This window comes from Notothenia rossii, assembly GCF_949606895.1.
Source record: "Notothenia rossii genome assembly, chromosome: 8".
NCBI lineage: Eukaryota > Metazoa > Chordata > Actinopteri > Perciformes > Nototheniidae > Notothenia > Notothenia rossii.
The window spans coordinates 44,694,888-44,704,511 of NC_136906.1; positions in this window are offsets into that span (position 1 = coordinate 44,694,888).

Below are 9,624 nucleotides of genomic sequence, written 5' to 3' on the forward strand. Positions count from 1 at the left end.
TTTCCCATCAAGCATTTCGCTTCCGCAGCCCGTGGAGAGGAACTGCGCCACCTCGCCGCGCCTCGCTCTGCGGGCGTCTTTGTCCCGCGAGATTTCAACGTCTCATGTAGACGAGCCTCCAGAGCAAGTCGGACAAAATGACTAACCATCATGCAACGCACTAGCAAGACGTTGATCGAAATTGCGCAGGTCTGCGCAGGTCTGCGCAGGTCTTGCTTGTTTCAAACAAGCCTTATTACTACACGACACTACACAACACGCCCACCTGACACGACACTACGGTGGTTGAGAGGCACTACCGTTAAAAGCGAATTGACGAGATTTACATCATACAGCCCATGTAGTATAATATTTTACAAATGATGAATTACAGCAAACATGTGCAATATATCCAATATTACAGCTCCGTGGGCTGGCAGTAAGGCGATATGGTCCGTTGTTATTGTGCATCCATGGGTAAAGAGAAACTCATGTAGTACTGAACACGTAACATGAACGTGCCGGGCGGCGCGGTCCCGTGGGTTAGATGCGCGTTCATAATGCCGAGGAAAATAACTCTCAGAATAACGTTATTAGCACATTTTGCCAGCGGTGGGCCGTCAGGGCCAGCAAGGCCTTCTCTGCTGGCCTAAACATCATCAGAATATAAATTAAATTTTGATATATTTTTTCCACAAATATGTATTAAATTATTCCCTGTAGTCTATTCTCTTCATTTCATAGCTTTCCTCTTGGTTGCGCTGCTTCCAGCCTCAGAACGAGATTTGGAGGGTTGGCCTTTATGTTAGAGCTTTTATCCAATCATATTTCAGCCATAATGTGTTGCCAGGGTCCAAGAAATCTGCCCTTAGGCCTTCAGAATCAACAGTGCGGGCGCCTGTAGATTAAAGTGAACGGAAACAAAACTGTGGCGTTAACCAATCAGATTTTGAGTTGGCGACAACGGGCCAGCTAGCAGGCGTACGATGACGTTAGCACGTGCACGTCTTTTGATTGGATACGCACTATTGAGAGGCAGAGCTATGTAGAGCTAGCAAACTGAACTTGAATTTGAACGAGCTAATTTGTGTAGATTTCTACAAGCTGTTTTTTTTCAACCCACAATGGCTGAAGGAGGAGAAGAGATCGATTTGGTCGCAGATATAATTACAACGCCATTTTCAAGACGAACTTTTCAAGAAAAGCTAGACATCGTGAGAAGAGAACGGCCAACCCCGACGCTAGCGAGCCTATCACAGCGGGGGAAAGGGTTTGTCCGCCACTTTCAAATCACTAACTACGAGCGGTACCCCTGGCTCACAGCCTCCGAGAGGCACTGCAAATTGTACTGCTGGGAATGCCTGCTATTTGCAACTGATCGATTTGGTGTTTGGAGCCACACTGGATTTGCAAACTTGAGTTATCTAACCAAGGCAGCAACGAGACACCAAAGCACAGCTGGGCACTTACAAGCAATGGTGCTTTTGAAAACCTTTGGGGACACCCGAGTGGATCTACAGCTCAACGAACAAGTGCGCCGGGAAACGGAGCTCCACAACGAAAGGGTGAACAAAAATAGGGAAATATTGAAAAGACTGATTGATTGTGTCCTGTTTTTGGGTAAACAGGAACTTTCATTTAGGGGACACGATGAAAGCGCCGAGTCCAGAAACAGAGGAAACTACGTGGAGCTTCTTTCTTTGCTTGCTGAGAACAACACAGACTTGCATTACCACCTGTCCACAAACAAAGTGTTTACTGGGACGTCAGGCAAAATACAAAACGACCTGATTTATGCTATTGCTGAAGTGATGGGAGAAGAGATCAAAATGGAGATTAAAAAAGCACCCTTTGTCGCTGTTATGGTGGACGAAACGACAGACTTGGGTAATGTAGCACAACTGGCACTTGTCCTGCATTATGTGACGGACACAGGTGTCAAGGAGCGGTTTGTCAGATTTGAAGATGCTACAAGCGGCAAGCGAGCTGATGACATTGCCTCTCTTATTTTCCGTTTCATGGAGGAATATGAATGTAGTCTGGATAAAGTTGTGGCACAGTGTTATGATGGCGCAGCGGTCATGGCATCTGGACTAAACGGGGTGCAGGCTAAAGTTAAGGAGAGGGCACCTATGGCCTTATTCATTCACTGCTATGCACATCGACTACATTTAGTACTGACTCAAGGGGCCTCAAAGCTTAAAGAATGCAAGGTATTTTTTGCCAGCCTCAATGGCCTTGCAGCATTTTTCTCCAGATCCCCTAAGCGCACGCAACTGCTGGATGACATTTGCAAGCATCGTCTTCCTAATGTTGCACCAACGTGGTGGCAATATACATCGAGATTGGTCAATGCAGTCTTTGAGAAGAGAGTTTCCCTAAAGGAGGTGTTTGACCACATACTGGAACATCATGAGGAGTATGATGGGGATACTATGCTTAGCGCTGATGGATTTAATGCACGTCTGGATGATTTTGAGTTTTGTTTTTTGCTTGAAACATTCAATGGGATTTTTAAGCATTCAGATGTGCTCTTTGGAATACTACAGAAACAAACATTGGATGTACAATTCTGTCTGACAAGGGTGAACGAGTTTTGTGACACAATTGAGCGAGAGAGGTGCCAGTTTCGTCAGATCTACGAGGACACAGCGCGCATCTCAAGTGGTCCGAGCGCACGCAGAGGCCCACGTACAGCACAAGGAGACCTTCGCGCATACTACCAACAACTCCACAGCAATATTCTGGACAACATTCTTTGCCAGATACGGAGTAGGTTTCAAGACCACGAAAAATTAATGTTTCTCTCCCTCCTGGACCCCCAGCACTTTCAGACCTACCGGAAAAAATTCCCGCATACAGCCTTAGCCAAATTAACACAGAGTCACGGAACACTGTTTGATCTGTCCCGGCTAAAAACAGAACTGACTGTAATGTATGCCATGACTGATTTTGAAGGGAAAAGTCCCATTGATCTCCTTGATTTCCTTAAGCAGAAAAATCTGAGTGAGAGCATGGGGCAGCTTTACACATTGGCATGTGTGGCAGTGACTATCCCTGTGTCCACTGCTTCTGTCGAGCGGTCATTCTCGGCCTTAAAGCGAATTAAAACTTATGCCAGAAATTCTACTGGACAGACTAGGCTTTCATCATTAGCCTTCATGTCTATAGAAAATGACTTATTGGTGGAACTGAAACGCACAGATAAACTGTACAACAGAGTCATTGAAGTCTTCTTGAGGAAAGAAAGGAGGATGGATTTTGTATTCAAATAATCAGTTGTTTTGGTGAGTACAAAGCATTTTATTTTTTATTTTATTTTAATATATTTTTGTCATTTTATGTCGTTAATATTAAATCAATATTAACGAATTAATATATATGTAATTAAAATGACAAATATATAAAAAATAAATGTTTGATGCTTCTGCAAGAGATATAGAGATGTGTGTGGCGCACTGGCTCAGCTGTGCAGTAAAAGTACTCAAGGAGACTTGTTGAATTGTTTTGGTTTAACCTTTATCAAAGTGGACATTCAGTGCTAGGAATACACTTTCACCACTGTCGCAAATATATCCTCATGAACAAATGCAAATTATTTGTTTGTTTTCTTTTATTTTCAGTGAATAGTTTGTGTCTTTATCGTCACGTTTCTTAAATGAAACTGCTTTGGGTGCGACAATGCGCTGTTTAGTGAACAAACTTGGTTTGGTGGACTTAATAAAACTTTGTAGACTAATTCCTTAAAAGCCCCTTTTATTTTTAAGTTTTGACCGTATCCAAGCGATCTTAAAGCTGGTAGTTTTCACTCTTAATTGTAAATGCGGATATATTGATTATAAATGCTTCGGAAATATTAATATAACTCTGTTGTACTTGACTATGTTAAGGTGATGCAACGCCCGGTTATACTGCGTTTCTGTCTAAATGTATAGTTTCTAGAGCCATGGCGTCATAATGATGGTATTAAGAGGTGGAATAATTCAGGTAGGACTGTGTAGGACAGGGATGGCAAACATACGGCCCGCGGGCATGATCCGGCCCGGGAGGCATTTCAGCTTGGCCCACGGAGCTGAAGGACTTTGCTAAGTAGGCAATGAGAGGAGGAAAAAAAAACTGCTATTTTGAATCCTTCCACTAGTGGGCGCACTACCGCACCGGTACCAGTGAGAGCGCAGCCAGACTGTAAAACAAGTGATGAGTAAGAGTAGTGATTGCAGTCAATAACCTCTGACACCCTCATCCCCAAATGTCTCTGTCAAAAAAGAGAAAAGTGGACACGGAGTGCCGAGTTTTCCAAGAAAAATGGACTGCATCCTATTTTTTTACAGAGGTAAATGGAAAACCTGTATGCTTTGTGTGTTCGCAGCAAGTTGCTGTGCTCAAAGACTATAATATTCGCTGCCATTATGAGACTCACCATGGAGAGAAATACGACTGCTTGCAAGGACAACGGAGAAAAGAAAAGATAAATGACCTGCTATCAGGTCTAAAGAAACAACAGGCAGTTTTTACCCGGAGCCGAGATATAAGTGACGCAGCAGTGAAAGCCAGCTATCTCATCGCTAACGAAATAGCATCAGCCTCAAAGCCATACTCTGAGTTTGTGAAAACATGCATGCTGAAGGCTGCAGAAATTGTGTGCCCTGAGAAGCAACAGGCTTTTGCCAACATTAGTCTAACGAGGAATACAGTGAAGGATAGGATTGCCGATCTTTCAGCAGATTTGGATAGCCAGAAAAAAACAAAAGTCAAGTCATTCGTAGCATTTTCAGTTGCAATCGATGAGAGCACTGACATTACAGATGTTGCTCAACTGGCCATATTCATTTGTGGTGTTGATGAGACTTTGACGGTCACCGAAGAGTTCCTTGAGTTGGTTCCTATGACAGACACCACTAAAGCGGATGACATTTTTAGCGCTCTCGTTGAAGCACTGGACAGGGTTGGAGTGGACTGGACCTGTGCTGTCAGTCTGGCTACAGACGGCGCGCCATCAATGATCGGGAAAAAAGCAGGTGTTGCAACGAAATTCAGGGAGAAAGTACAAGCAGCAAATGGAGGAGATCGTTTTTGGACATTCCACTGTATTTTGCACCAGGAGGCATTGTGTTGTAAGTCGTTAAAAATGGATCACGTCATGAAAGTGGTTGTCCAAAAGGTTAATTTCATCAGAGCCAGAGGGCTGAATCACTGTCAGTTCGACAGCCTCCTCAGTAGGGATGGGTATCGTTTGGATTTTATCGATACCGGCACCGGTACCGGTACTGCTTATCGGTATCGGTATTTTTCGATACTCTTATCGATACTTTTCAATAATTTGGTGTTAATAAACTAAAAAAAGACAAGGCGATGTGCCTGCAAGACTGCACCCAGGTAAACAAAACATATTACCCGTGCGCAGCAGCTAACCTGCCTGCGAGCCTTCGCTCAGGTCACATTTACACACGGCGCGGCTGAAGCCCGCTAGCACTATTAGCGCTATTAGCACTAGCAGTATCGCTAGACCGTTTTAGATTCAATGAGTGTCTCGGTTCCAAATGCTTCATTAAGTTGCTTGTGTTACCCCCTTTACAAGCAACTAATTGAGTACATAGATTGCACCTTGCAATATCGCCACTACATTTTTTTCAAGTGCACCCAGACCTTGGATCGCTTTGCTCTGTCCGCCATGCCTGCGGGAGTCTCACAACAATAATAAGAGCGCTGTTGAGAGAGATGACGAGTGGCATTTACAGTGGCCAATCAGAGGGGTCTCAAACCGGATACATCACAAGGGATGAGGCTTCCCAACCAACCAGAATGGTTTAAAGTTAAACTAAGGAAGTAGACTTAACAGATATACCGATAGCAGCACCGTTTGTCCAGCGGCTTAACGGTATACCGATACCGTCCAATCAGGTACCGATATTGACTTAGTACCGGTTCTCGGTACCCATCCCTACTCCTCAGTGATAAAGACATCACCTGTAGCCTACCATATCACACTGAAGTAAGGTGGTTGAGCCGAGGTGCCGTGCTGAAACGTTTTTTCTGATCTACGCGAGGAAATTGGACAGTTCATGGAGAAAAAGGGTAAGCCAGTGCATTAAAAAACCCAGAATGGCTGCAGGACCTTGGATTTATGGTGGATATTTCAGAGCACTTGAATAATCTGAACATAACGATGCAAGGTTGCAAAAAAGTTGTCACAGAATATTATGACAGCATACGCGCATTTAAGTTGAAGCTGGCTTTGTGGGAGACACAGCTGTCAAGTGGTGACCCTGCTCATTTCCCTCATCTAAGAAATGTGAATATGACTGGAGTTACTGCTGACATGAGATGGTACAAAGAAAAAATTACGGAATTGCTGCGGGAGTTTGAGCGGCGGTTTCAGGTCTTTGGTGAGCTTGAGACAGAGTTTGCAGTTTTTCGCTCGCCATTTGCAGTTAAGGCTGCGGATCTGCCCGTCGACATACAACTTGAGATAATCGACTTACAATGTGATCAGGATTTAAAGGACAAATTTGCCTCGTCGGACTTGGGCACATTTTATCGGTATCTTTTGCCAGGATACCCAAAATTGACAGCCCTGGCAGCAAAGGTTTTGAGCATGTTTGGGACCACCTACCTTTGTGAACAGGTTTTCTCTGTAATGAACATTACTAAAACAAAGCTGCGCTCAAGACTCACACACAAGCAGTGTTGGGTGTAACGCGTTACAAAAGTAACGGAGTTACAGTAATATATTACTTTTTGCTGTAACGAAGTAATGTAACGCATTACTAATGAAATGTGGGTAATATATTACCCGTTACAATGCTCAGTAACGCAGTTACTACACATTTTAACCCGAAATTAAATGGTGTTTTGTTTTTTAAGAATGTACTAACATAGCGAGACATTCCGACACCGGACAAATTGTGCGGGTAGATCAGTAAACCTGGTGTTTACCCTTCAGGCTTCGCGTCGAGATCTTCGGGGAAGTTGAACGTTATGCAACCATTCAAAAAAGAGAACGTAGCGAAAAATACTAACAACAAATTGTGTCAGGTGCACGTGACCTGCTCCGCTGCGCGTGCATCATTTCCAAAGTGCTTCCACAGCAGTGACACACATCTGATCTGTGGATAATCATTTATACGAAAATGGTTAAAGCAACCATCACTAAACGCCAGCAACACTGCATCTACTGCAGACAGTAGCAACAGGTCAGATGCGGACATCACGTTACCCTCCGTTGTGGACACTAGCTTACTCCCGCCTGACTCGCCAGCCCCGGAGCAGCAGTCTTCGTCGCCCGAAACTACGCCGCCCCTCTGCGGCCCGCAGGTGCCAGGTATATCTAAACAACTACCCGCCTGTACAGTGGGGTAAGGCGGTCATTTTGCAGCTTGTGGTATAACAATAGACAATGGCTAGAATATTCATGTGAAAATAGTACCATATTCTGACATGCCTGTAGAAATGTTGGGTCAAAAATAATGCATACAATAGCACAGATGCCTTCACCACGAATGGCTAAAAAAATATCTCATATCCCAAGCTTATTATCAACGAGCTGATGTTGCAGCTGAAATGTTCTCCAGGTCACAAAGTCAACCTCACATGATGATGTGATACCAGTTTTCAAGCACAGTAAATATTCTCTTCCCAGCGTATATGATGGGACCAAGGTGATGATGTAGTAGGCTACATGGTTTTAATAATACTTTTGCCTTTCAATGTTTGCCATTTCAAACCATGAGCATGGTTTAAATAATATTTGCCTTGATTTACAATATGTTAACCTTCATTATAGTCCTTGACAGCGGTCTGTACTGCTGTATTAACAATGTGTCACATGTTAAGAATTTACAATCAGAATCGAGTATTCAACTAAGCCCTGTAATACAAGTTGTTAGTAGCCTTCAGGGCCTACACAGTTGATATGCTATACCACATTGCCCTTCACTGGATGCATAATGAGCTGCACTAAACTACATTTTAGCATTTAAAATACCTATCTATTCTTTTGCGGTTATTTTGGTGAAAGTAACTAAAAAGTAACTAAAGTAGTGTAACTCATTACATTTCAGAGACAGTAATATTGTAATGTAACTTATTACTTTCAAAAGAGAGTAATAAGTAATATGTAATATATTACATTTTGGAAGTAACTTGCCCAACACTGCACACAAGTGCCTGAATGAAATAATTAAATTGGCTGCTAGTCAGGATTTTAAGCCTGATATTGATGCCCTTGTGAGGGCTAAAAGATGTCAAGTTTCAGGAGCAAATTAATCAGTTCTGTGACCTCAGTTCTGTGAAAATAAGAACCTACTGAAATATTTGAAAATGTTATATTATTCTGTCACTGAACATTGTGTATTATAATGTCAATCAGCAGCTTCATTAGGCAAAAATAGTTTGATTTGATGTGACACTGTGGCTGCACTGCCAATATAAAAATTCTATATTTTCAAGGCAAGGGAGGTAACTCAAACTCCTCATTTAATAGCTCCCACGTTTTTATTTGTATTTTGTGGTGAGTCAGTTCAGGTGGAAACTGTGATCTGTTTTAAAGAGTTTGTTCATAACGATTTGCGTCTCATTACATGTGGACATTTTCCGAATGTACTTGTAGCTACTTATTTGCACTTAAACAGAAATATTGTCGTTATGTAGGCCCTGTGGGTTATTATGCTATGATGTTACTGGTCTGGCCCACTTTAGATCAAAGAGGGCAGTATGTGGCCCCTTAACTGAAATGAGTTTGCCACCCCTGGTGTAGGACATCACTGAAGGCCTAGGTGTGAAATGCACGGCCCGCCACTGCATTTTGCAACTTGAGGAACGAATGTTTTTAATAAGGGCTATACAAACGTTCATACTGGGTAGTTTATTTAGTTAAAAAAAAAATATCCAACGAGTTACAGACCACTCTTTCCCAATGTAAGTCAATGGGAAAAAGTGTTTCCGGGCCCAGCAACCTAAAGGAAGTGTAGTACCGCCGTTTGGCCACAACGAATATTCTCATCAGACTCCGGCGCACTTCCTGGGGGCTTGGTTCAACCTCCACTGTTTGCGGCCGCAGCTAGATCTTTCTCAGCCACCGTAGTGTCGTGTCAGGCGGGCGTGTCGTGTAGTGTTGTGTAGTGTTGTGTACCATATATAAACACTAGATGGCTCATGGGAGATTTTCCAGCGTAGCTGACCGGCCGCCATCTTGCCACAGTCAACAGTTACTCTGATTCGCGTTATGGTAGCTGTTGTAAGGTGAGTGATCTGCACAAAAATACTCTTAACTCGCTGAAATCTTGATTGATTTACAAACGGTTTGGTTTATTATAAACATTATTAGCATGGCTATGATACAGGAATTGGAAATGTTGAAATTGCAGCTTTTCTTTGTGTATGTGGTATTAGCTGGTTAATAACAAGAGGCTGTGAGACCTAGTATTACAAAGTTGACCCAGTAAGTTTACACCAGTTGGAGAGGCAGAACTGGTCTTTCTTTTCAACATAACTTAAGTTACACATGATTTCTTCCAAGTGGTTTGGCTTGTTAAAAACATCTTGCATTATGATACAGGAATTTGCTGGCTTTGTGTTTACAGAAGTACCTGACTATGCCGGACTTTTGTGCAGCCTACGGATGCTCCAATCGCCGCTGTCTGCCAC